This window comes from Rhamphochromis sp. 'chilingali' (genome assembly GCF_963969265.1).
Source record: "Rhamphochromis sp. 'chilingali' genome assembly, chromosome: 10".
NCBI classification, from domain to species: domain Eukaryota; kingdom Metazoa; phylum Chordata; class Actinopteri; order Cichliformes; family Cichlidae; genus Rhamphochromis; species Rhamphochromis sp. 'chilingali'.
The window spans coordinates 22,468,767-22,495,871 of NC_137937.1; the positions used below are offsets into that span (position 1 = coordinate 22,468,767).

The 27,105-nt window shown below is 39.3% G+C and overlaps 1 long non-coding RNA gene across 1 annotated transcript; it reads right to left on the reverse strand.

The window, feature by feature from the left end:
- Nucleotides 1-3,339: 3,339 nt before the first annotated feature.
- On the reverse strand, nt 3,340-9,005 carry LOC308403573. Its single transcript, XR_013972936.1, has 5 exons — nt 8,859-9,005; nt 7,267-7,529; nt 7,002-7,173; nt 6,497-6,617; nt 3,340-6,192 (listed from the first exon to the last, which is right to left on the reverse strand). It is a non-coding gene; the product is annotated as an uncharacterized lncRNA (long non-coding RNA).
- Nucleotides 9,006-27,105: the final 18,100 nt, after the last annotated feature.

A 27,105-nucleotide genomic window follows, 5' to 3' on the forward strand; every position in this document is an offset into this window, starting at 1 on the left:
GAATTGTACTAGAGGGAATATCCTTAGTCAAAAAGATATGCCGTCATTTGGTGTTTTGTGAATATTGCGGAGAATTCCTACAATCTAAAATCTCCCATATGTGTGATCTGGCAGCTGCTATAGATGATGAGCCCTGTAATTTTCACACTCATTAAATCATTCAGAGTGGTATTTTCATGTTGAAAAAGTGCACTTTCACCAGGATGAAAATGTTTCCTGCAGAAATGCTGCACTGGTTGCAAACACCCTTCTCTTTAGGGAAAGAAGCCCCAAACAATAAGATTGAAACCATGACAGTAAATTGACCCAACAGAATAATTCATCAGCCCTGTAATGACCTGTAATGTTCTCTTTGGGTACAGTACACATACACTTCAGGTTTTAAGTGTTATTTGGCATGTGGAAGAACCCTGAGATCAGGGTAGAAGTGCAGTGTGAGGAAAAAATTGTGTGTCGGGTGTAAGATGTTCCAAAACAATCTGTTAGGATTACATATAAAAAACATCATATAAAGATGTTTTCAATGCTAATAGAAGTTGGAGAAAAAGTAAAACCATATAACTTTCCACAGAAAGGACAGGCATGGGGAGTTTGCTTTTATTAGTTGTATTAAAATGAAATCTTGTATTTGCTTTTGGAGTCAAAGTGCTAATATGATGCTTCTTTGATTATCTATCATGCTGAAACACACTTTGTAAAAACAACTTTTGAATTCCCTCACTAGGATTTGTGCCAAGCCAGTCTTGGAATTATTGCCAATTCTGGGGATGTTCTCAGATAGCCCTGGAAAGCCTTTTCCACTCCCCAATGTTATCTCGTTCCTACTCTTATATAATACATCTATGTCTCATTTTACTTTTATCTTTCTTTAACTTTGTACATCTTTTTTCTTGCATTTCTCTAACTCTGACTCCAATTCTCTGGCTCTGTGCTGCTCCTTTTTCTGTCTTCTTTGTCTTTTCACTCTGTAAGAACAGTTGCCAAACATGATGCTTCTGACAGAAAAGTCTGTCCAGTGAGGGAAGTGATTCACTGAAGGTCAGCCCTTATCTCTCTCTTTCTGTCTGCTCTCTATTCTCACATCTAGTGTGAACATACAGACACTCAAACACACACACACACACACGCGCGCTCATTCAGATTATAACTAGTTTCAGATGGGAGCTTTGAAGCCATGGAAGGCTGGCTTTCTTTCATCCCAGCATTGACTCATGTTCCATTTTCATAATTTGGTAATTTCATGAATATGTAATGGCTTCCTGTTGACCTGACTAATATGAAGTAGATGCACTGACACACACACAGACACACAAACACAAATAGACAGATGTAAAATGTCTTAAAGAAAAACAGCCACTCAGTAGATAATTCCAGATACTGCAGCAGGACATAATCATGCAGCAGTTTAAATACTGTGGGAAGGTAAGTGCTTCACTTGAGTTCCTGGCAGTGGTATGCAATACTACAGTTTTGATATAGCTCTAATACTAAATAAGTACAAGACCAGTACTGCTGATAGCAATTACCAAAACCAATACTTTTAATTTATGAAAACAGTGAGTCATGATACTGACAAAACTTTAATGAACACTAAATCACTGTGATTTTTACTTTCCACAATAACACACACGCACACGCACACACACTCAAACAACTGGCACCTGCTCCAACAGTCCCACAAGCTACCAAAGCTCAACAGGACTCATTTTTCAGCTTGAAGGCTCCAGATAAGATGGAATGATTACAAAATTGACACAACATAAGACTCATTATAGACAAGTTGTGACAAGAAGATTGGGTAGTCCATTCCTTCTGCAAATCCCATCAGATTTGTCCCTAAATGTGCACTGAAGTCTCCCAGTAGGATAATGGAGTCGCCAGCTGGTTCAGCTTTCAGCACCCCATCCAAGTACAGCAGGAAGGCTGTGTATTCTGAAGTGATGTTTTCCCCACAGACCCAAAAAATAGTCAAAGTCATTCCCCAGCTCAAAAGCTCAAGGAGGAAACCCTCCTGTCCCACAGGGGAAACTCCTACATCTCAACCAACTCTAGTGTCCAGCCCACCTTCAGAGCTCATACCGTGAGTTGTGGTAGGCCCAACTATATCTAGTCGGTATTTCTCAACTTCATGCACAAGGTCAGCCTCTTTACCACCCAGAGAGGTTACATCCCACATCCTTAATGCCTGTCTGGGCAGCCAGGGATTGGACAGCCAAGGTCCCTGTCTTTGCTGGAACAAAAGATCAAAGTATAAGAACATGTTAAAAAAAAGAATGACTATAAGAATGAGGAGGAAGAAGTTTAACCCTGAGAGTTATCTTCCTTTAATAATGAAACTTGAAAGGGCAAATTCTTCTCAAAATGTTCTTAATAGTGCTGACTTAGAGCAACCCTTAAATAAATAATAAACAAATTTTGAAGATCCCTGAATTGTTTTAATTCCTAATTTTGAAATGAGTTCAAAGCCAGCAGCAGTCACTTTGCCTGCCTTTCAGTCCTGTGGAATCAAACCAGCAGATGCCAACTTGTGTCTTTAAAAATGGCATCTTCCTATTTGCATATTATTACTATTATAATCCAAAAGGTCTAAAAATTCTTATTTTACAAATGTCTACATGATCACAGTTTAAAGAAAGATAAATAAATAAGCTATAATAAATAATGAAAATAAACTGAAACGTATACCAATTACCAAGGGAAACCTAAAGAAAAATGAGTAATTCAGCTAGAACTAGACAGTGATTTTTTTAAGCACAAAAAAACATCACAATGCCTTTAAAATACTAAACTGGTGCGAGAAGAAAAGTGAGAATCAATTTGAACTGGTAAAAATTTGAGAAAAGTGAGCGAAGAGGAACACAAACAATAACAGAAACAGTTGTCTCTTTAAGGAAAAGTAAAAGGGTACACAGCAAAATCGCCAGTGTTAAATTGACACTGTGAGTGTTAAATTTAACACTAGAAAAGTGTCTATATGTGTCCACTCTTTTGAGTGTTAAATTAACACTTTTCAAAGTGTTATATTTTTAACAACGAGCTAGTGTTATTTTAACACTGCACAGAGTTAAAAATTAACACTGAGTAACACTGACCAGTGTCAAAAATATTCTACACTGGTGTTAAGTGTTAAAAATTAACACCGAAAAGTGTTGGTGGTACTTTACACTAGCCCTGGTGTTAAAAAATTCAACTCTGAATAGTGTTAATTTTCTAACACTAACACTAGTGTCAGTCAAATCATTAATACCACCAGATTACAATAAACTCCCATTAATCTCTGATATCTCTACTGCTACAATTAACCCCCAACATCCACCCATTACAAAGAAATACAAGACATTAACGTTCCAAAATACTTTGTATTCAGATACACCACAAGTAAACAAGTCATACAAAATTACAGTATGGGACAATGTACATTTTGTCATCAGTGCCATTTGAAAATTGCCTATCATAAGGTCTATAGTACACCAGATCATCTACAGAGATCAGTGCAAAGACATCTAATCCATCCTCAATAACAAATGCATTTAAGTGATCATTGAAATATACTGTTGAGACCTTACAAGTTAGAAGATAAGTATTGAAATCGCTAACAATTATACTGACAATCTTACTGAACAAAGGCATCTCATTTTCAACACCAGAACAAACATACATCCCAACTTGATATTCTGTACCATAACTTTTGACCCAGGAAGTTGTAGAAACAATAGAAGAAACATCAAACATTTTATTCAGTGCTTCACTGCCTTTTAAGCTGCTGGCCAAGACTTCATTAATGGGGCCGAACTGTAATCTTTTAAAATAAAAATTTTCAAAATGAAAGGCTAATTGATTCTGATGTTTTTTTACTAGTGTTTTTGTGATATTTTTAAAGTTCTTTACAGATCTTTTGAAGAACTTGTGCTTTGCTTCAAATCTCATGCACCACATATGTATGAGTGGCCCAATTTTTCTAATGCAGCGTGGGTAATGGATCATTAGGTGGTGCTTTGGAATCAAATTCCGTTCTGGAAAGAGAGATTTGAAAGCCTTGTGATGATCGGCAATCAGATGTTTCAAATAGCAAGTCATGCCATGAGTTATAATGGGTGAAAAAACAATGTTCACAATTTGAACTAACAAAAGTAGCAAGTTCCAATGTCCATCATTTCTGCAAACGATATCTCCAAAAATCAATGGGCTATTCCGCAAAAGACACCATGACTGCACAGCATTAAGCCCAAGATCTTTGCTGTTGTCATCCAGTTTTAGCCCACCTGGCCTGTTCCTTCTCTGTGCATATCCGTAGTTAAAGCTTATAATTCTCTGTGACTATGAATTCAAGGATATCAAAGAGGTCTTAATCAAGTACTGAAACACAAGCTTTAACTCATACTGCACCACTCCCTCTAGTAGATCATGCATTATGTCTACAGCATAGTTGTCTGAAATATGGAACAGCCGAAGTGAATTGAGTAAACAATTTCTTTTTACACCAAATGTTGAGGCCAAAGCAGGATTTTGTTGAATGGCACCACAGTGTTTGTAATGAAGTTCTTTGGAACGCAGTGTTAAGCCTACATGATCTTCACTAAAAACTGACTGCAACTCTGTCTTATCAGTTAAACAAAATCTACAACAATAGTTTGCACTAAATGATTCAACAAAACCAAAAATGCTATGTAAAGCCAAGTTGTCACCTGTAATCTGAAAAAGCGAACCTCTCACAGGTGTGGCTGAAAAGGGCACTTGCATTCCTTCAGTTTCTAAAATCTTTAGATCATCAACAAGTGGCTTTAGGATAGGATCAAACCCATATTTTTTTAAGTCTTCTGAATGAAAAAGGGCTACAAGATGAATGTTCATCAACACAGAATTTAACTCTGGTGGCAAATTTCTCAAAACAAAATAAATACAACCAAGTTTGTGCACCCCCTTTTTTGAGCCTAAAGGATTAGCAGTTTCAAAATCGTCATAGTAGAGCTGGATCTGGAGAGCATGTTCTTGTTGTGAGAATAAACTGTGATTTTTGAAGTAGGAGCCGTCATTTAAATCTCTGTACAATCCCTCCATGTTTAGTTTTTTTTTTCTGGAAACTGCTACAAAGTTCACTGTTTCGAAACATAGATGAAAGGGATCCCATGATAGGAACGTACATGAATTTATCATTGACAGGAACTTGCCTGTATGTCCCTGTTGTTCTATCTTTGCGTACATCAAAATGCACACCAAGAACATGCTCTATGGGTTCAACTATTTTCCATTTTTGCTCAAAATATCTTATCCTTTTAGATTCTGTGTTAAGACATGAAAATGGATTTTCAAGCTGATCAAAGCAATCCTCAACTTTTTCTAAGGTTTCTCTTGATGTATCAGTTGACAAACAGTCGACAACAGATTGTTTTGCATGTGCATGGATGTCATTAACCAGTTCCTCCAATGAACCAACTAAACACTGTACAGTACTTTCAGGAACTCCTGATGATTGTACTTGAGCAATAACAGAGCTGCACATGTTCAGTATTTGCCTTTTTTCAACTGGAACCGGTGTAGTTATTGTCATGGGATGAGCCACATTTACAGGCTGTGAAACAGAGGTTCCATCGTTAGGTACAGGCTCAAAATTGTTGATGACCTCAGAGTGAACGCAGTCTCCATGTGCTCGGAATAAGTGCCGCTTGTAACCAGAGTACGTGTGAAAGATAAATGAACATCCAGGCTCTCCACAGGTCAAACGTAAAAACTTTCCTGGGTACAAACCATGCTGGAACTTCAAATGTCTAAATAACACTGAGCAACTTGTGTGGTGTATCTTGCAAATGTAACAGATGAACATTTCCAGTCAAAGTGCTGAATAGTGGATATCTTTAAACCGTACAGTGAAGACTTCCTCTTGTTTCATTGACCCGAGGACTGTCCTTCACGCTGCCAACATCAATGCCATACACTTGATGGTCTGGATGAATGTGTAGAAGTTGTCCAATGCCTTATCAAAGGACACGGCAAATTAAAAAATGTGCCTTGAAAAGTTTTGCCTTGTCAAAACCTGCATCTCCCATCTGTGTCACACAGGGAATGACCTTTTGATCTAGGACAATGTAGAAACTTTGGGTAGAAACTTTGGATGATGTTCTTTCTTTCTCCAACCCACAGGACGAATGGCTGAGTGGGGCCAGCCTTAAGAAAAGCCTCTGTGCTACCTCCCACCTGAGGGAGAGAAAGAAACCAAGTGATTCACATTAAACAAAATTGATAATCTGATGTTGAGGCATTGCTGTTTGAAATTATGACAATATTAAAATGTTTCACTCCGCGCGCACAATTATTTTTGTTTCAATGTGTACATTTAGTTTTAATAGAAACAATGACATGTCAGTCCTGCAACACCAAGCTTGTCTGGGATAGATACATCTGCTGCAGGTTGGATCACCTTGCCATCTTAAAATATCAGCCGTTGATAATTTGCATCTGTTCTCATCAAAAGAGAAATATACAATTCTAAAAAGCATACCTTGATGAATTTCATTAGGTGGTGAGCAGCATCTGATGTGCTAATCTTTGAAGACGTCCTTCCCTTAGATGTTGGAGTGAAGTGAAGCAGCAAAAGATGGCAGCCGCCTCGCAGTCCCAAACTACAGAATAGAAATTAAGATCATCACAATTACTGTCATTTAAAGGACCACAGCAGTCATTTTTCCACGTTATGTAATACCATGATGACATTTTAGACACCTGATAATTTTTCTAATAAGGCAGTTTTCCAGCGCCTTGGTATAAAAATTCATTTCTAGAGACTTAAAATCTTCTGGCCACCAAGTGAAGTAGATATCGAGTCATAACAATAGTAAGATTATGTAACTTTTTTTGTGTTCAAACTACATTAAATGTCATTTCAGGTTTAACATGTTTGTAAGCTTGTTTTCATACCATACAGAAATGAGTGATATATTGTGTTGTGGGAATTAAGCAAATGCTGTAAAGGCATGCAAAATCTACCATTTCTAACTTACACTTACCAGCCTCGTTAGAGTAACGCTGTGCAGAAATGAGCAGCTCATCCAATTCTGTACTCTGGGACAGATTTTTGCAATCTTTGATGATCCTTGGCTTGAAGAATGTTGGCCACTTTGCAAGGAACTTACCAGACACTTCCTCCCCAAAAAACAGCATTGTGAAGTCTTGGTCAATCTTAAACACAAAGTGTAACAACAGAAACAACACATTAACAAGAAAACAAACAAAGGAACCACAAAGCAGTCATTAAATTATTTTATGCCTTACCAAGCCAGGTGTATCCAGAAATCTTGGGAAAAGGTCCAGGACAGTAGAAGCTATGGCAGGTTCTTGAACCACTTTTTGCCTATGTTGAAATGTCACCTTCATGTTGTCTTTGACATGTTTCATGTCAGTTGAGTGCCTCTTCCTTGCATTTATCACCTGACAACGGCCTCACATTTGAACACAAGTTGCGAAGAGTCTTGGGGCTGTCTTGAAAAGCTGACTTTGATTAGTTCATCTCTTCTCGGGAACCAGCATATCACCACCTGCCAAGAGTAAAATAAGGTCCAGCATATAACACCATTTCTTTGCAAAATATCTAGCATGTCTAGTCCCTTTAGACTGAGTTAAAATTAATTTTGTTAAGAAAAACATCCTTGATCCATTTTTTAAGTAGTACAAGCTGTGTAACATGACTGCAATACAGTATTCTCTCAACTATCACAGGGGTTAGTAGGAACCATATTTCTATTTTATTATTTTTTATATATTTTAAGCGATAAAAACCCTCCCCACAAATATTCCTGACAATGTAGCGTTTGGTTTGTTCGTTTTTAAATTTCAAATATTGTATAACAAGACAAAACTGCAAATATGAACGCATCCCCCCCTCTCCCTCTTAACTAACCGATGCCTTTAATTGAACTACCAAATTAACACAATGGTCCTCTCTTTCTGGTCAGACACTTTGCAGCACTTCTGCTGTAATTTTATTCATATTTAACAAAATAAAAATGCAGAAATAAGTGTACACATTAGTTTTTGACTCTCACTGAACTAACAAAGCCAATCCCTCCACATGTTTGTACTCTCTTGTTACCTCGGCCAGGTCCGCGGCTCTGAACCGTGGTAATGACACCTCTGGCCAATACGCTGGGTTGTCGGGCTTGTAGCTTTACTGTCAGCGAACACAGTGTACAGTCGAATCTTAACAGCTTTCTTACAACCAGGCACTCATTTTGGCGGCAGTGGTTATTATTATATTTACATGCTCTCTTCTTCCATTTCTCATCGGTAACAGCTCTTACTTTCTCCCTCTCTCGCGCTCAAACACACAACGGGAGGGGCAGTTCCACACGTTCTCACCGCAGCACGGACTACACTACCCATGAGGGCCGGTAACACTCTGCCCTCATTGCCTTTATATTAAATCATTTTTGGCTAATGACAAAAAAAAGTCACTTTAAGGGCCAAATTGCATTATACTTCTTCACCTCACCTGACGTGGGCCGCAAGTGGCCTTTGGGCCACGAGTGGCCTCTGGGCCGCGAGTTTGAGACCACTGACCCTAAGGCTTTGGCAGTTTAATTCGAAAATAAATAAAAGGCATTTAATAAAAACTGTGAAATATATTAACATGTAATATTCATTACAGTCTGCCAATAGCCAGATTATGCTAAATGAATATTAGGAAAGAAACTGGTACTTTGCAGAGTTCTAGCTAGCAGTAGCCCAGCTTAACAAAAACAGTTAAAATTCAAATATGACACTTAAAGATGATGTATTTTGATATAAATACTATTTCTTTTACTAGTTATCATGTTACTTGTTCTAACATCAATCTAAAACTTAATATTTAACCGAATAAAACTTACCGCATCAGCAAGAAAAAATGGCGACCGAAGATTCTGGATTGCGAAGCTCCACAGGAAATGAAGGTGTGGTCTAATTTAACACCCACAGTGTTAAAATGCAGTAACGACTAAAATCTACACTTACACTTTTCAGGAATCAACTCCCGATGTGTTGAACTAACTCGGAACTCTGTTGAAATCTACTAACACTGAAAAATCAACACTGGCATTTTTGCTGTGTATAGTGTGAGAAGAGCTAAATGGCACATTGTTTGGTAGAACCTCATAGGGTTCATGCATGTTTCTCCTTCTCTCTGTCTTTGACCCCTGCATCTCTCCTTTCTCTTATCAGGCAGAGTGCAGACATGCGGACCGCCTGCGGAGAGGTGCTCACGAGGCTCAAACTGCTTTCCTGCTTCTTCCCTTTCTCTGTTCTCTCAGCTTGAGGTTGAACACCACTGGGGCTGTGATTCAGTGCAGTAAATTACCCCCCCTCAACCCCCCCCCCCCCAAAAAAAACCAAAAAAAACAATAAAAAACCCCAAAAAAACAATGGGCACATACTTGCATGCTTGATGTTCAGAATAAAAATGCAGAATTTGTGGTTTGTCGTATTCAGACATACACTCACAGTTTTAGCATTTTACTCACAAAACCATGAATGTGCACAAAGACTACTGAACAGTATGTTTGTTATTTGTGTGTGCATTTAACTTTTGCACCTGCTTCCGTGACATAGCAGAATTATAAGTTGTTTGTGCACCTGCAGGTCCTTCTGCATTTATTAGCATCTCTTAATTACAAAGTTTTAATGAGAATGACACTGGAACCTGATTTAAATATAATTGTGTGGATGTAGTATTGTGTGTGTATTCATCTGCACCTTAATTTACACCTGTGTCTAATGTAGCTGTTAACAAGTGCAACAATTACTGTTGACAGAGGACTGGATATTATTAACTAACGGGCCTGTATTTCAAAGGAGCCTGTTAATGATGTTAAAAGATCATTGTTACTGTGTTTAGAGAGATGTGTTTGTAGGTGTTATCTTTCAGACAATCAGGATTATAATTTGAACTTGATTTAATTACAATTGTGTCCATAATGTAAATATTTTGACTATGATTTTCCAAGATAGCAACAAGAGTTTGAGTAAGTTTCTATGTCATGATTTAACCTTCACTAAAACTTACACTCACTGGCCATTATATTAAGTACACCAGCTCAACTGCTCAGTAATACAAATATCTAATCCAACTAGTGCTGTCAGCGTTAATCTCGTTAAAATGATGTTAACGAACTAACCACGCTAATGCGTTGACGCCTTGAAGCCCCATGCACGGGGGCGGGGCTAACTCGCTAACGGAGATTTTGCTATTACCATTATTTAAATGGCCAAGCTAAAATTCTGTGAGACCTCCAGTTATAGATGGACAAATTGGTGATGGCTAACCAACCGGACATAGTAGTGGTGGAATAGCAGAGGAAGAAGCCTGTAGAGATAGCTGTAGCTACACCAATTGATAGCAACATCAGGAAGAATGAGAAGCTTGAGAAATATCAAGGGCTAGAAAGGTGCTTGAGAAGATGTAGAGAGTAAGGGTAACAGTGGTCCTTGTGGTAACTGGAGCACTCAGGACAGCGACCCCGAAACTGGGCGAGTGGCACCAGCAGATCCCAGGAGCAACCACTGAGATATCTGTCCACAAGAGCGCAGTCACAGGAACAGCGCAGATACTGTGCAGGACTCTCAAGGTCCAAGGCCCGAGGGAGGGACTTGAGCTTGAAGGACAAAAAAAGACAGCCAGGACGAGTGTGGATTTTTTTGTGTGTGTGTACATTGATAAATGGAATAAATGGAAAAAAGACATTTTTAAAAAGAAAGAGCTAAGAGAATCAGAATTGCATTCAGCCAGCTGCATATCGTAGGTTTTAATTAATTTTCCCACTTAGTTATCAATCTTCATCCATGCGCTCTCTTCATTCTTTCCCTAATTCCTCACCACATGTTTCTGTCATCCCTCTGAATGTAATATGCTATTTGTTTCTGCTGAGGAATGATGTGAAACATGTTTTTATCCAAATCTGGTTGATACAGCCAGAGTATTCTCTGAAGTCAAATTAGTTCACCACTTCACTAACCAGAGTAGACAAAAGTTCTTGTGAAAGCCTCTACCCACTTTGTTTGGAATAGGAAGGAAAAATCCAGTGATTCTGATTCCATTATCGATATCACCTATCCATTTGATTCTTATTGATTCTCATTGGGTTCCTATCTGCTCAGCTTTCAGATTCACCTGTCATGGCCTCCGTGCCTCCCCAGCTGGTCAGATGTTTTTGTTATTGTTGTGCTCTTTCTCTCGCTCTCCTCTGTCCTCTGTCTGCCTGGGCGGCACCTTTGGCCCATTGGCCTAGCTTGATTACTCACCTGCCGCTGATCTGCCTGATTACCTTGCCACGATTTAAGATGGTGGTTCAGTGCTTCTTGTCACTGGATTGTTGAGTAACCAGTGTTAGTGCAGCCCCGGCAAAACCTGTTTATCCTGTGTGAATCGCTAGCTTCTCCTATAGATTCCCCTGCACCTGTTCCTGTTTCCTGTCCCTGGATTATCTGAGAGTGGCTGAGTGGCGAGGTGCGTGTGGAGCGAGAGTGTGAGTTACTAAAGAGGAAGGTTTTGCGTGTGTGTGGACCTTTTCCCTTCTTTCCCATGGATATATATGTATATACAGTGTTGGGAAGGTTACTTTTAAAATGTATTCCATTACAGAATACAGAATACATGCCCCAAAATGTATTCTGTAACGTATTCCGTTACGTTACTCAATGACAGTAACGTATTCTGAATACTTTGGATTACTTAATATATTATCATGCTTTTTACAACAACGTGAATGTACTATTGCTGTGTGATTTATTACTGTTACTGAAGGTCCGCAACTCCGAACTGTAGTAAAGGGACCTCTGACTAAAACGGCGGGGTCCCTGTCGGCTCGTAGCCGAAAAATAGCTTTACTTTGTTGTGTGGGTCAACTTTTCTTGCGAAAGAGAGAGAGAGGCGTTGAAAGACTGCTCCAACGGAACTTATTGTTTTCGGAGGAAAACACGAACACGGTGTACAGTCGAGTCTTAATAGCTTACTTACAACTGGGCTCGTCAGGCACTCTTCTTGGCTGCAGTGGTTATTATTATATTTACATGCTTCCAGCTCCCGTTTTTCCTCGATGACAACTCCTACCTTTCCACTCCCCTTTTTCTCCCTCCTCGCGCTCACAGACCCATAATGTGTATGGCAGTCCATTCTCCCTGCAACACGGACTACACTGCCCATGATGCTACATTCTTTAGAGCTATGCTTGTAGCATTCTGCCTGTTAGCTTAGCACAACAACAACGAAAAGGCGCTCTCTCACCCAGGAAACACACAGTCGCAGAGAGAGAGAGAGAGAGAGAGAGAGCGTCGCCCTGTAACCATGGCAACCGTAACGCTGCCGCCTGGAACAAAGAGCTTAGCTGTCAAACAAAACCGAAACAGTCCTGACCCGCGACAAAATGAAACAGGAAAGTACCGCAGTGTAATCCATTTATTTCAACAAAGTAACTGTATTCTGAATACCACCCTTTGAAACGGTAACTGTAACGGAATACAGTTACTCATATTTTGTATTTTAAATACGTAACGGCGGTACATGTATTCCGTTACTCCCCAACACTGTGTATGTGTATATATATATATATATATATACACACAATCCCCATCCCACATAGCAACAATTGGTATAGCCCGGATCTAGCCCACACAATGTGCTTACACATGGCCCACATACCGCAAAGAATGACGGCCCTTTTGGTGGCCCAGATCTGGTTTGCCATAGGTGGCCCACACATGGGCCAGCATAAGGCCAGTTGCAGGCACATTGGTGGTCCTGTGGTGGCCCATGTGTGGATTACCTCTAGCAAACCTGGTCTGGGCCAACAAGAGCCGTCATTCTTTGTGGTATGTGGGGTAATGTGTAAGTTGTGTGCTGACCCAGAACAGTTTCAGCTCTGGCCCCAGATGTCAGCCTAATGTGTACCTTAAACAAGCCATGTAATAACAACATGTGCTGGAACATAATAGTGCAAACGTAACATGACAAAACTCTGCTTGGACAGTGAACAGACTGATTGTTATATTGCACTTTTCTAATCTCTAATCTCCCAGATTACTCAAAGTGCTCTGTACAACATGGCACATTCACCCAATCACACACTTTCTCTAGACTGAGTGCTTCCTAACTACTTTCATACACATTCATACTCTTGACATGCAGAATGGAGGATCTAGGGATCGAACCACTAACCTTCCGATCAGTAGATGACGTCCTCTACCTCCTGAGCTATAGCCACCCAGTGGCAAACATGAGTAAACCCTCACTAGGTTTTGGATACAGTGTACACTCACAAACCTGGCAAACCTGCATTTGAAGTGTTGAGTACCATAGTAGTATAGTATTGCAACATGGCATTTGAGTCTACCAACTAAAATAGTAAAATAAGAACATAAATAGTGCCATCATTGCCAGACCTGGCCCAAATCTTGTTGACATACACCCTGCCATGACACCAGTCAGAAGTGCCAGGTTGATGCCGGATGCGGGCCAGACCGGTTTTCTATGAGCCTGGGCCACGTAAACCAAACCACAATCGGGCCAGATGTGGCATGCCATCACGTAATACTTACCATGTCAGAAGTCGGCCAGCAGTGCCGGCTTGACACCAGAGCCGGGCCAGACCTGTCTGCTATGTGGGATGGATTGTATATATTGCACTTGGTGTTTCTATAAATAAATTGTTGACTTTCATTTTGAAACTACCTTGGTCTGCGCTTAAGTCCGTTTGGTCCCGTGACATCACAAGCATCGCTAAGCAGCATATCAAAGCAGCACATCAAAGACATTATGTCAGATTTAATTGCATGCTGATTTCTATGATCAAATGTCACTCAAAAAAGTAATACATTACACATATTACACAGAGAACCTTTCTTAAAAGTAATGCAGTACATTATTTAATTACTCCCAGTATTTTTTTACATTACTCTTATGTTACTCTTGCATTTTTCCATAAAATTACCTGAAACACATTGATTCATAGTTACCATTTAATAATATAAACCCATAGGCCACAGTCCTGCACACCAACACAAATCTCTGTCTTGATGAGGACACATGTATGATCTTTCTCTTAGTATTTGGTTATGAACACAAAGCCAACAGCACAAAGCAAAGATGAAAACCAGCACAAAGAGACTTTAAAGTGATCACCACAAACATTCTAATGTAGAAACATGAACAGGGAGAAACGGTGGCTGTTTGCTGACTGCTCATTACTGCCTTTTTTACCTGTTGAAGTTCAGGGTCTGGCTGCTAGGCTGGGGGTAACGTTCACATCTCTCTGAGTTCCTTGTTAGTTTAGCATTAGCATGTTGTCTGTGCAGGTGTGTGCTAAGAGTCGAAGTTGTGTTAGCAGCATAATGCAGTTGTTTCTCTCCTGGATGCAGTTTGCACTTTACCATTGCCCTTTTGTGCAATAAAAATACAAGTAATTTCTATGTCCACACTGTTGACTGCGCCACTATTTTTCTACTCTTGCATACTAACTGAAATAAAATGACTTTAGCACAAGTGCAATTGAAACCGATAAGAGGAATCGATAGGCAAGCAGACTAACAATTTCAAGGAATTTTACTACTGGATTTCCATCCCTAAGTAGAATTTCTCATGACTTATTTTTGTAGCTCTGTATATTAACTCTGTTGATATCACAGCGTTACATAATGTTACATAATAGATTAGTTGTTAGAATGCAAATTTGTATTTCTCATTTTCATTTCTCCCTTTTTAATGTCCTTCTACAACCTTTTGACATCACTTTTCTTGCTTTTTTTCTTTACTTTTAACTTTTCACTATACTCCACTATTTTTCCTGTCAGCCTCGCTTACTCAGCATGTGCATGTTTCTCCAGTGTGGTCTGTAGCTTGTTTTGGTGTTATAGTATATTTGCATTTCCTGTCACTGACTGCATAGACAGACTATATAATCTTACCAACAGCTGACAGGCAGTTTGCTATCCATGGCTGAAACAACTGCCTTCCACTGTTTTTTCTTTCTTAGTTTTACAGAAGTCATGAAAACTTGTGTCCTCTATCTGTTGTTTAGGTTTTGAAGCTACTGGGGGGACAACAATATAAATAAAAACTGTTCTAAAGTTCTGTCAGTGGTGTGTGACATTTTTAAATACGATGAAGGAATACAAGACAGTCATAAGGAGTTTCATAGAGCTACGTGCACGGGTGAGTGATCGAGTGATACTCACACCCGAGGCATTGCAGTCAGATTTATTTATACCAAGAGACAGTTGCATAGCATTTCCTGTTTTTCAAGCTTACTTATTAGCATGTGTGTGTGTGTGTGTGTGTGTGTGTGTGTGTGTGTGTGTGTGTGTGTGTGTGTGTGACAGGATGTAATGGCATGTGATACAAAAATATATGAGCATTTTAATACATTTGAAAGCTTTATAACGGAGGTATCTTTTAATAATAGACATCTGCAGTTTAAACTTAAAAGTTACTTCTATCATTCCCTGCTGTTGTTCAAATATTTTGCATCTTATCAACTTCTAGTCACTTGCGGGTACATTTTCAACTAGAGTGTCATTTAGCAAAGTTAAATGTTCAACATTATAAATTCTTTTTTCCTTATTTATATGTCGTCCTCTTCTTCCTCAGAGTCTGTGTCACTTTCATTGTTTTCAAGGAGCATCATAGTCTCTGGTGGGGATGTGACATGGGGAGTTATGGCTGTTGCGATAAGTCTGTTTATCAGTGCTCTGATACAAGGTATGCAACAGCATCCGCACAAGGTGAGTATGGCTGCGAATACTGCTACGGATACCAGGATTGATGACACCAAACTCCGATATTTCCCAAACATGTCCATCCAGTTGTCCCACGTAGAAGTGTCAACTCCAGAATGCTCCTTCATTTTCTCGTTCAGAGTCTTCAGGCCTTCTAGGGCTCTGGTCAGACTTCCATCAGCTGCGGTGTTGTTAGGGATGAAGGTACAACATTGCTCTCCGAACATCGAACACACCCCATTCTTCTCGCTCAGTAGCATGTCCAATGCAATTCTGTTCTGGAAAGACATCAGTGATGTAGCTCTCAGTTGCTCAGCTACTGCATGGAGGCCCGATTGTGTCAGGTTTCCTAGGCGTTGCACATTGTAATGGACGTAGTTTATGCAGTCCACGTTCTTGTTGATTGTGCACCACCAACATATTGAAGATTCAAAACCGGCAGCCACTTGGTCCACCAGTTTGTATTCATCTGGTACTCCTAGGGGAATTCCTATGGCGTCGACGTAAGTTGGATCTGGTCCAGGTTGTACTGGTGCCGATCTCTTCTTTCGGCCCTCCAGTTTCAGTTGTCCTGCTGTTATGGTGATGTCAGTGGCTGAGAGTTTGATGACTTGGACGGGCAGCAACAGTGACACCAGTCCAGTTTCTGGGCAGGCGGTCGTACAGTTGTGGGTCCCCGCACCACCACCAGACATCGGCTCTGCTCTCTGGTTTGAATGAGGGGTCCACTTCTGTAATGGTTAGACAGCTTGATGCATTAAGGCTTCCCAGCCTCTCTCCTGGACCTGTCATATTTATGCAGGTGTGGTTTGTTGCTGTCACGTCTCGTGAGAAGATGGGTTTTCTCTTTTCTTGTTTGGTGATGGGGAAAATTCTGTCCCATTTTGTGCAGTTTGAGTTTCCAATGTTGGTACAGTTCATGACAGCTGTCAGGCAATCTTCTCCTATAGGTGCAGGTACCACTCTCAGTATTGGTCTTGGTCCTAGGCAGACCATGCAGTCATCACTAGCATCTTGAGCTGCTTGTTCTGCCAGCAACAGCCAGTTGTTTGTGTGTCCTGTGATACCTGTGGTTATTCGGAACCAGTCGTCTGATTTCAGTTTTGGTCCTACTATCATCACTGCTGTCATGGTTGTTGATAGTGGGCCTTTGGTCAAAACAGGAGTTATGTCTGTAGAAGAGGGGCTCGTTGAGGTGTTTACTTCCTTCGTTATGTTGTTACATATTGACAGGAAATGATGTGGGTCTTTTCCACTCTTGTATATGAACAGGGTTAGATGATAGCAACTTGAGTCTCCTGCCAGCGTTCCACTGAGCGTGCTGGATTTTTTAGTTGTTGGAACCAGGTGGGTTCTTTTCTGTGAACTTGGTGGTTTCTCCAGCAGTGGGTTGCTTTCTGTGTTGAAGTTCAGTATCAAATGATCATTTGCTTGAGTCAAGTCCAGTTGTTTTGAAAGATTTTTTGCAGACCCTTGTAGTTTATCTTCTTTGCATGGTATCCAATCGTTTCCAGTATAAGTGAAAACGGTGTCCCAGCCTGGGTTATTGCCATCCGAACTGGATAGGTACCAGTTGTAGCCTTTCCAGTCACTGGCTTTGTATCCTCCAATGTAAAATGAGTTCAGGGGTATCCATACTGTGGAGGTGAAGCTTGTTTTGTTGTAACATAGGTAGAGGTCTGTTATTGTCTTCGCTTTGGTTGCTGCGGTTTCATTGCAGGGGTTGAATCCTTGTGTGTGGTGGATAGCCAACAGGCCCAAAAGTATGGGCAGCATCATGTCGGTCGTCCTAGGTTTCTAGAGTTACAATGGTTGACGTGAGCATTCCTCTTCTCGACCCCTGGCCACCCCTAAAATCTCCAATGAGTAGACCTTGGCCAGAGAGGTGGGTTCTCAAGTATTGCTACCTAATCGCCCTACCCCCCACCAAGCGAACACCAGAGATCTAGTGGAGGCTGGAGTCTATGCTTATGCTCACTGGTCTTGGGTAGGTGCCTTTAGATGGGCTCCACCCTCTTTGTGTGGCTTTGATGGATCCACGAAGGTCGTTCAGCAATCTTGCATGCCGTGGGCGTGGTGAGTAGGACCTGGTAGGGGCCTTCCCACCTGGGAGAACTCCAGTTTTTCCTTTGGAGTACTTTGATCAGGATCCAATCACCTGGCTTCAAACTGGAAGAGACTGGAGAAGAATCACTCGGCAGTTGATTGTTCAGTATTATTTCTTTATTCTCTAACAGCTTTGTCATCCACTCTGCTAATGTTGTTTCTCTTATAGATTTGTCTATTGGTTCACTAGTAATAGGAAGGGGAAAGGGTCGCCCATGCGTTAGTCTCATCCACATTTTAACCAACCCTATGCATTCGGGCCATGGGCGGCCGGTTTCCTCCATACATTTTCTCAATCTTTGTTTTATAGTGCCATTTGTCCTTTCCACCAATCCTGCGCTCTGTGGGTGGTAGGAACAGTGGTGTTTTATGCTGAAACCTAACGCTTCAGATACCTTTTGATATGACTTCATTCACAAAGTGTGTGCCATTATCAGATCTTATTAGACTTGGTATTCCGTATGTTGGAATATAGTGATTGCACAGACATTTTGCTACTGTTATTGCATCAGCCTTTTTCACTGAATAGATCTCAGGCCATTTTGAAAATACATCTATTATTACTAGTGCGTACTCTAGTTGCTGGTGTTTGTTTAGTTGGATGAAATCCATATGTATGGTATGAAATGGGTGAGGTGGAGTGGGGAAATGACCTCTTTTAGGCCTGCGGTTTCCCTGTGCATTATGTTTCTGGCAAATCATGCATGTTCTGATAAACTCTTGTGCTGAAGCTTCAAAATTTTGAGTATAGAAGTGTTTGGGGAGGATACTCATCATTCCACCCCTTGACAAATGCTTTAAGCTATGTGTCACTAATGCTGCTGTCTTGTGTAGCAATTTTGTAGCCGTGCTCCACACTTTAACCATTTCTTTTGCTCCGGTATAGGAGCGGCTTCCTATTCATTTTGAAGTACATCAAGTGGTATTAGCTGTAAAGTTTCAGACATTAAAGTTCATATTGGTTGCTGTGCGGCCTTCTTTGCGGCTTGGCCTGCGAAGTTATTGCCTTCAGTAATTTCTGAATTATCGTTTTTGGTGTGCAACGCATATTGACTGTCAGTGTGAATATATATATATCTTGACCTTTGCGTAGCATGCACGTATGATAGCCGCTAGTTCTGCACTCTGTGCTGAAAAAGAGGAAGCTAAAGGTTTCGCTTCTAAAACAGTAGGCTGCAGTGTACTAAAAATGTCTGGTTGGGGTTTTATTTTTTTTCAGTTAGCTTCAGCATACAGCTGTGTTCGGCACCATCTACTTCCGCAGGAAGGAGAGTGCTTGTCACAGTCAGGCAAAGCTAAAACTGTGCTTGTTTGCAGGGCAAGTTTTAAGTCAATAAATGCTTTGTCTGCCTCTGGTGTCCATTCTATTTCATCTTTCAGAGCTAAGTGTTTGCCATAGATCAAGTTTTGCAAAGGTTGGGCAGTGCATATTCAGGTATCCAACATCTGCAAAAGTTGCAAAGACCTAAATAACTCATCATTTGTTGTTTGGCGACAGGCTTAGAAGCGTATTGTACAGCTACTTTTCTGCTGTCTAACAGCTGTCTGCCTTGTCCTGTCAGTCTGTTGCCAAGGTACGTGACCTCTTTGCTCTAAGGTCATGTACTAGCCGATATTTCCCCGTGTTTGCTTTTTTTTTTTTTTTTTTTTTACTGGGAAAATCGGAGTATTACATGTTGCTTCAGTTGTTTTTATTAAAAGGCCTATTGTTAAAATACTGCACGCTTTTTCTTCTCTATAGATGCAACATTACATTTTCACTTAAGGCATGTTTAAATAATTTCTTGTTTCTCAAAGAATTCACACATTTCACTCATCTTACATATTTCAACTTTGAAGTTAAAGTTTTCTTATTTCATCTCTCTCTCTCTCTCTACATATATATATATATATATATATATATTTAAACTTTGAATTGCTCACAGTTTACAGCTCTAAAACTGGGCAAATCATATGCCTAATCACTATGTGTCACTGTGATCCACAAGTATTGCCACAAATTTGTTTCCAAACCAACAAAATAAAATAATCAAATAAAACAAAAAACAAAAAAAACATACATGAGTCAGGACACAAAAAGAAAAATGCTGCTACTGAAACAGAGCAGAAGTGTGAGGGAAAACTGAGCTCACATTCTATCACTCATACAAATAGCAAGCTGTTCTTCATTGCCTCTGCATGTTATAATCAGGTGTAATTCATGCATCTTTTCACTGATTTCTTAATTCAAAACCATCCCACTTCTGATTCTTTCCAAAAATAATCTCACATGTAACACTTTGTGTATGTGTGTTTTCTATTCATTGATAGACTGCTCCCTGTGCAGCTTCCGCTCGGAAACAAATAAATAAAAATGTTTAACTCGCTCATTAGCTTAGTAGTGTCCACATATTTAAATCAGCTTCTCAATCTTGTAGCTTTAGCTGTTATCTACAGGGTTTGGCTTATTAGTTGTCATTATAAATGTGCTCTACATCTCAGTAATATTTATCTAGGATAAATGACAAGTTTTCAAGCAGGTTAAGTGCCTCTATGCACCTAATTGGTTTAGATATTGCCTTTATTTTCTTCATCTCATATGCCATTATACTGAGTTCGAGCAAATCTTAAACTTGATGCAGACTACATCATAACAATTGTCCATCTCACATCATAGTGACTAGGATACTTCTTGTCATTAATATTATATTTTTATTAATATTATCATCTTTTTCTTTCTATATAATGACAACAGTATATTACAACATTTTATCAGTGTAAATCACTATACTACTACTGAGCCAATTTAATAGTTTAGGATCATCTTACTCAGCAAACAGATAATTTAGAATTCATCCAATCTGTACAAATTTGCTTTTTCTCTGAACAGGTTTGTGCCTACTTTTTAGACTGGTCTTCTGTTTGCCTCATCTCAGATCCAACCTTCAGTCACATTCATTCTCTCTGTTGCCTGTCGAACCAAGTAATTTATTATTATTTTTATTTCTATATTTTATTTTGTATCCATCAAGGGCTCTGGGTGGGCTGCAGTCCCACCCGTCATCCAGGCTGGAGACATTTACCTTTTCACACACTTTCCTTGGCTGAACAATGAGACAGCCTTAATCTACCTTATGCATCTCTCTTTTTATAGAAAAGGTTTTCATGTGAATGATTTCCTTTTATTTATTTTATACAATCTGGGCATGATCGTCATGCCAACTATATTTCATTGTTTAGTTCTGTTTGTAAGGTTCCTCTTAAAACAGTTACTGCAGAGGGACTGCAAACCATTTGGTTTCAGCGGGTGGCTTCTTAGCCTGTTTGTTCTGCTTTTCTTTTCTTTTCTTTTTTTTTTATTTCTATATTTTATTTTATTTTATTAATACTGCCACACACACTGTGGGGCTTGGTGGTACTAGGGTTGGAGGAGGTTATTGAGGCAGCCTTCTACCCTGAGCTAAACTCAGGGCGGCCTCAATTTTATGCGATGAAGCGCAACCTTTCCTCTTTCCCACCACTCAATACCTCACAGGAAAACAGAAGAGTAGTACAGAGACCTGGAGTCTCTATTCAAATATGTACTTACTCTTTACACACACATACATTGCGCGTTTAAACGAAAACCTGCTTTTAATCGACACTCTTTTTTGTAGTCAAGTTTTTAGCGGGGGCGGGTCCACACAGGACATGCAATCCCGTCTTATAGGTTACTTTCTAACCTTCGGTCCACACAGGACCTCTCTTAGTATCCACACAGGATTCTCTTATTATCCACACAGGATTCTCTTATTATCCACACAGGATTCTACATTATCCACACAGGATTCTCTTATTATCCACACAGGATTCTACATTATCCACACAGGATTCTACGGTCATGAGTGTCGTTCTAAAGTCGATTTATTCTATACGCATGATGTTCATGACTGTGTTATATTCACCTTCAAAGTAGCGCTGTGTTCTTTCCCGGTGTAATCGAGTCCTGCCGCCGTGAAGCCTGTGTAAAACACTGGCCAGTAGACGAATTTACGACTCTGGGCTTTCCTCGTCTTCCTGGAAGCGAGCGTTTGCAGTGCAGGCGATCACGACGTCAGGATCCGATGACTCCGTCTGTGGACAGTTAGATGATATAATAATATCAGTCAACTATCTGGCTCGAAGGACCAATTAAATGTCAGTGGTGTGTGACATTTTTAAATACGATGAAGGAATACAAGACAGTCATAAGGAGTTTCATAGAGCTACGTGCACGGGTGAGTGATCGAGTGATACTCACACCCGAGGCATTGCAGTCAGATTTATTTATACCAAGAGACAGTTGCATAGCATTTCCTGTTTTTCAAGCTTACTTATTAGCATGTGTGTGTGTGTGTGTGTGTGTGTGTGTGTGACAGGATGTAATGGCATGTGATACAAAAATATATGAACATTTTAATACATTTGAAAGCTTTATAACGGAGGTATCTTTTAATAATAGACATCTGCAGTTTAAACTTAAAAGTTACTTCTATCAAGTTCCTTACAGATACTTATCTAAACATACTCCCAACTGTTCATAGTGGGACATTTCTATATTTGTTCACTTCAGTTATAAAAAAGTAGGATAAAATATGGTCCTGTGCTCCAGCCTCATTACGGGAGTTAACACATCACTTCTGATGGCAAAATGGTGATGACGATGCCACTTAATTTATAATACTAATTTAGTCAGCAGTAGCTTGTCGGTTTAATAGGCTTGCATGGTGTTTCTCTAATGAACCTGGTTTTATGTGTAAGTACATGCCGACCTTCACAATACACCACATATATAACACTGGAGAAGATGCCTGTAAAGACAATGCAGATACAACAATTTCAGCCTAAATGCATGGGAGTAATACGAGAATACTAAATCGTTCCTATTTAATAGCAAACTGAGCAAATATGCTAGAGAAAATAGTTTGATTTTCTCTTTAGACCCCTAGAAAATAATGGAAGTTAAATCACAAATGCACCGGGACCTTGCTGAGAAGAGGTATAGATTGGCAATAGTATATGTACACATCCTTGAGAGCTGAAATACTGAAAAACGGGTAAACAGATGTTGTCAGAAGTAGATGAGTCAGCTAGCAAGGGGCTGTCAAAAAACAAACACGTTTTCCTCTTTCTCACTTCAGATTCATCTCTTTTCTTTTCTTTCTTTCTTTTTTTTTTTTTTACAACTCTGAATTTGTGTTTCATCTTTCTCTCAAGCCTCTTTTTCTAATCATGCTTGGAAAAGCTACTTTTATGCCAGGGACCGGCATAAAAGAATGTTTTTGACATGTGTCACATTTCCCGCCACTTAAATAAGAGGTTGAGCAATGTTCCAGTTCATAAGTTTAATTGGGGGCATTTACAGTTTAAAGAGCTGGAGCCTATCCCAGCTGTCAGGGCAAGAGGCTGGGTACACCCAAGACAGGTCGCCAGTCTGTCACAGGGCATCCAGTTATTATTTCAACGGCTATGCTCTTATTTCATGAATATAACACATTTTTTGATCACTGTGTCTTCTTTACAACTTTTAAATGTTAAAAATAAAGCGAGGATGATTTCACAATTAATATTCTGGATATCATATTTGATTTCTAATTAACTTCTCAACATGCAACAGAAAAACAGACCTGAGCACCTGTTGTTGAACTGTCATGTTTTACTGCTGTGGATATGACCAGCTGTATGTCTGAGATCATGCTGCAGGATTGATGACTGGTTGCATTTCTCCTTCATGCTTACATGAAACTAAATATTACTGCTTTAAGTGAGCACTAGTTTGTGTTTTTGTGAGTGCAATTCAACGCAGCTTCACAAGCTTGGTCATTAATTTTACATTTCTATGGCGATCCACTTGACAGAGAAATAATCTTTCTAATCTGAAGAGCACAGCCTGTGGTTGTCATGTGATCTGCTGTACTTCTCATTTTCTTCTCTTGCTGTTTGATGCCTTTGTTCTGGTTCTCTCTCATTTTTGCTCTAATTAAGTGAGGTGAAAAAGGAGCAGTGATTATACTCTTGAAACACATAGTGACAAGTCTTGCAAGTTAATCAAAATGTGAAAAAAGTTCTTGCCTGCCTCCCGCAGATGACACTTAGAAGGTGACTTAATGAAAACTTAACGTGACCCAGGAGAAACAAAGGAGCAATGGAAAGTATTGTTTTCTATTTAATTTTGGTGACAGTAATAAAAATAACTAAAAACTAAAAAAAAAAAACTAGTATGCTCATCAAAAAAGAGAAGCACATTGTTGCTGTTGTTGTTGTTGTTGTTTTTCTTCTATTGGCTTTCAGAAAGAAGAAGAAGAAGCAGCTCTGCCTCTGGAAGTCACTGACATTTTTCTGCTCATATGGTGCCAAATTAAAAGGCTCATAGGGGTCATTATGTAAGTTAATGACAATTACCTTCAATAATGTTGCAATAATCGGATGATAGCATTGCAATGTGGTGTAAACAAAATGATATCATAGATTCGTCCTGCCTTGTATAGGATGGGAAAAGGAACACAGCAAACAGTAGCTCAGAAATGAATTTGAGCAAAAGGACAGGAGTGACTGCATAACATTTAGCTAACTTTTATAGGTTCCTTGCAATGTTCAGATCCAGCTCTACATTATGTATGTAATTTTAGTCTGTTGCTAGGTAGATGCATCCTATTATATCACCTAACGTTCAGTTTTGTTGATCTAAAATAGATGTTATGGTTGTGAAATATAAATGATAAAGCTGCTCTAATTAGATGTTATAGGTGCCTAAATGCTAAAAAAAAAAACAACCCAGATGCTTGCAGTCAGTTGCTAGGCAACATGATGACATAACAGCTTATATAGATGAAAACCTGTTATATAGATAAGAACCTGTGGTTTTAAATTACATGCAATGTTGAAATAATTTGCAAAAATATTCCACTTGCATCATTCTCTTTTAAATTAAGTTTTTACAGCTTCTTTAGTTCCACTGCTGTCTCCTCTTTAGATTATATTACATGTTGTTCTACTTTTTTACTAGATGGTTGTTGGGGTGTATTTAGCAAAACAGATGTTAGCTGGATTTATATTCTTTCTCCACTTAGAGTGGTTAGTTAAGCATCTGGGGCACCATAAAGAGCAATGTGTGGGTGCAAGAGGAAAAAATGCATTTTTAATTACCAGGTAGAGGTAGAGAGAGTTAGAGCTAAAATTCTGTTTTTCCAACAATATAGGAATAGAAATCATCCTCCAACAACTGAATAAATATAGTTTATACAATATATGCATTTGTGCATGTACAGTTTTCTTGCTCCTACCTGTTATCCATAAAAAGTCTGCTCAATATGTTTTTGGTTACTCAGCTATGCTGGTGTGAGAGCCATAGAAGTTTTAACTGTAACTCAATCTAAGCTGTAACTCATTTCATTCAAAAGCTATGAAACAGTTGTTTAAGGTTTCGTTTTTTGGTAAAACGTTCAAATATTTAAAGTTTAAATGGGTCGCTGTGGTGTTACATTGTGTTTACATGGAAACAGTGGCCCACAATTTAAGTCCTTAAAAATCCAGAATCAAATGTAAAATCCATCTGCTTGCATACAAGATCTAATCAGGCTCAGTCTTATCTTAAAGACCTCATAGTGCTATATCACCCTGATACAGCAGTTTGCTCTTAGACTCTGGGCTTAATTGTGGTTCCTAAGGGTATTTAGACCTAGGAACCTTCAGAGACCCTTATTCCCCCTAAGTTACACTGTAATAGATGAAGGCTGCTGGGGGATTCCCATGATTCATTGAGTATTTCTTCTTCAGTCACTATGTGTTTATATACCTCTCAGCATTTAATCATTAGTTTTTATTCATCTCTGGCTCTCTTCCACAGTGTGCCTTTTGTCCTTTGTTACTCCCCTCAACCCCACCTGTCGCAGCAGATGGCTGCCCCTCCTGAGCCTGGTTCTTATCAGAATCAGAATCAGAATACTTTATTGATCCCTGGGGGAAATTATTTTTTGTTACAGTGCTCCATTTTAAACCAACATTAAGACAAGACAGACATGTTGGTTATTCCTGTTAAAAAGGAGTTTTTTCTTCCCACTGTTGCCATGTGCTTGCTCATAGAGGGTCGTGAATTTCTATATAATTGTAGCATCAAAATCTTAAAATATAACGCCACTTGAAGCAACTGTTGTTGTCAATTGCATTGAATTTAACTCAAACTACAAGTAAGGTGAAACCCATTTCAAAATTTAACTATTAATACAAAAGCTCAAAGCACAGACATAAAAATTATGGACCATCACTGTGAAGGTCAATAATGGCTATGAAACAGAACATTCAAAACTATTCACTAGTATATGTTTATAGGCTGAAGGCCTCAAACGGTAATCATTAAAATAATATTAGAACATTTTCATTTTCTCTGACTTCATTTGAATCTGTATGAGTTCTTTTTGAAATCTTTTCACTGTCTTTTAAAAGAATCATATTCCCTCTAAACACCTCCTGAACCTTTAAATGGAAATTGAAACTGGGCACATATATTTTATAAACATTTTTTTCCTCAGAGTGAATATTCTGAAATAAAACTGTCTGTCTTAAATCAAATGTTGCTCAAGTAAGCGATTTTTTTCAATGTTAGCACCCACATCTTGTCTGCAAATGGGACTGATGTCCTTATACTAAGGCTACATATTATCAAATTAAGTTCTTGGAAGTTTTTATTTCCTATTTGAAATCTGCCTGAAAAAAGTGGAAAAGGCTTCAGTTTTTTGTCCCTAGATTCTGTTGTGGAAGTTTTCCATTTAAATAAAGCCTGCAGACGAGCGGTGAGCGGTAGCTAACATTCTTTAATCAAAACACACAAAGAACAGACAACCAAGCTTGTGGAGAGCCTACACGACCGTGGGGCAGACGGTCAGCAGAGTCTCACTGAGCCTAGCATGGCTCTCAGTTAAATACCTTCTTCAGGAACAGTACACAGCTGTTTCACACCTTAAGGTTCACACTCCCTTGCTACCTCCCAGAGTCCTCGAAGAGACAAAAGTTTCTTCCTGTGGAGCTGTCTGCTTCCCCCAACTTCCTTACTAGACCACCCCCATTTGTCTTACTGTATGAGTGTGAAACATGCTTAAAAATCCAGTGGCACCAAGGCATCATACAATAAAATAATGTGATTAATACATAAGTAAAAGAAATTCCTATACAATCCCAACCTTTGATTCTTAAATCAAGAATCACATTAATACCAGAATTTATTTCCTGACATTCTGTATATCACATCAACATTATTGTTCACTTAAAGGAGTT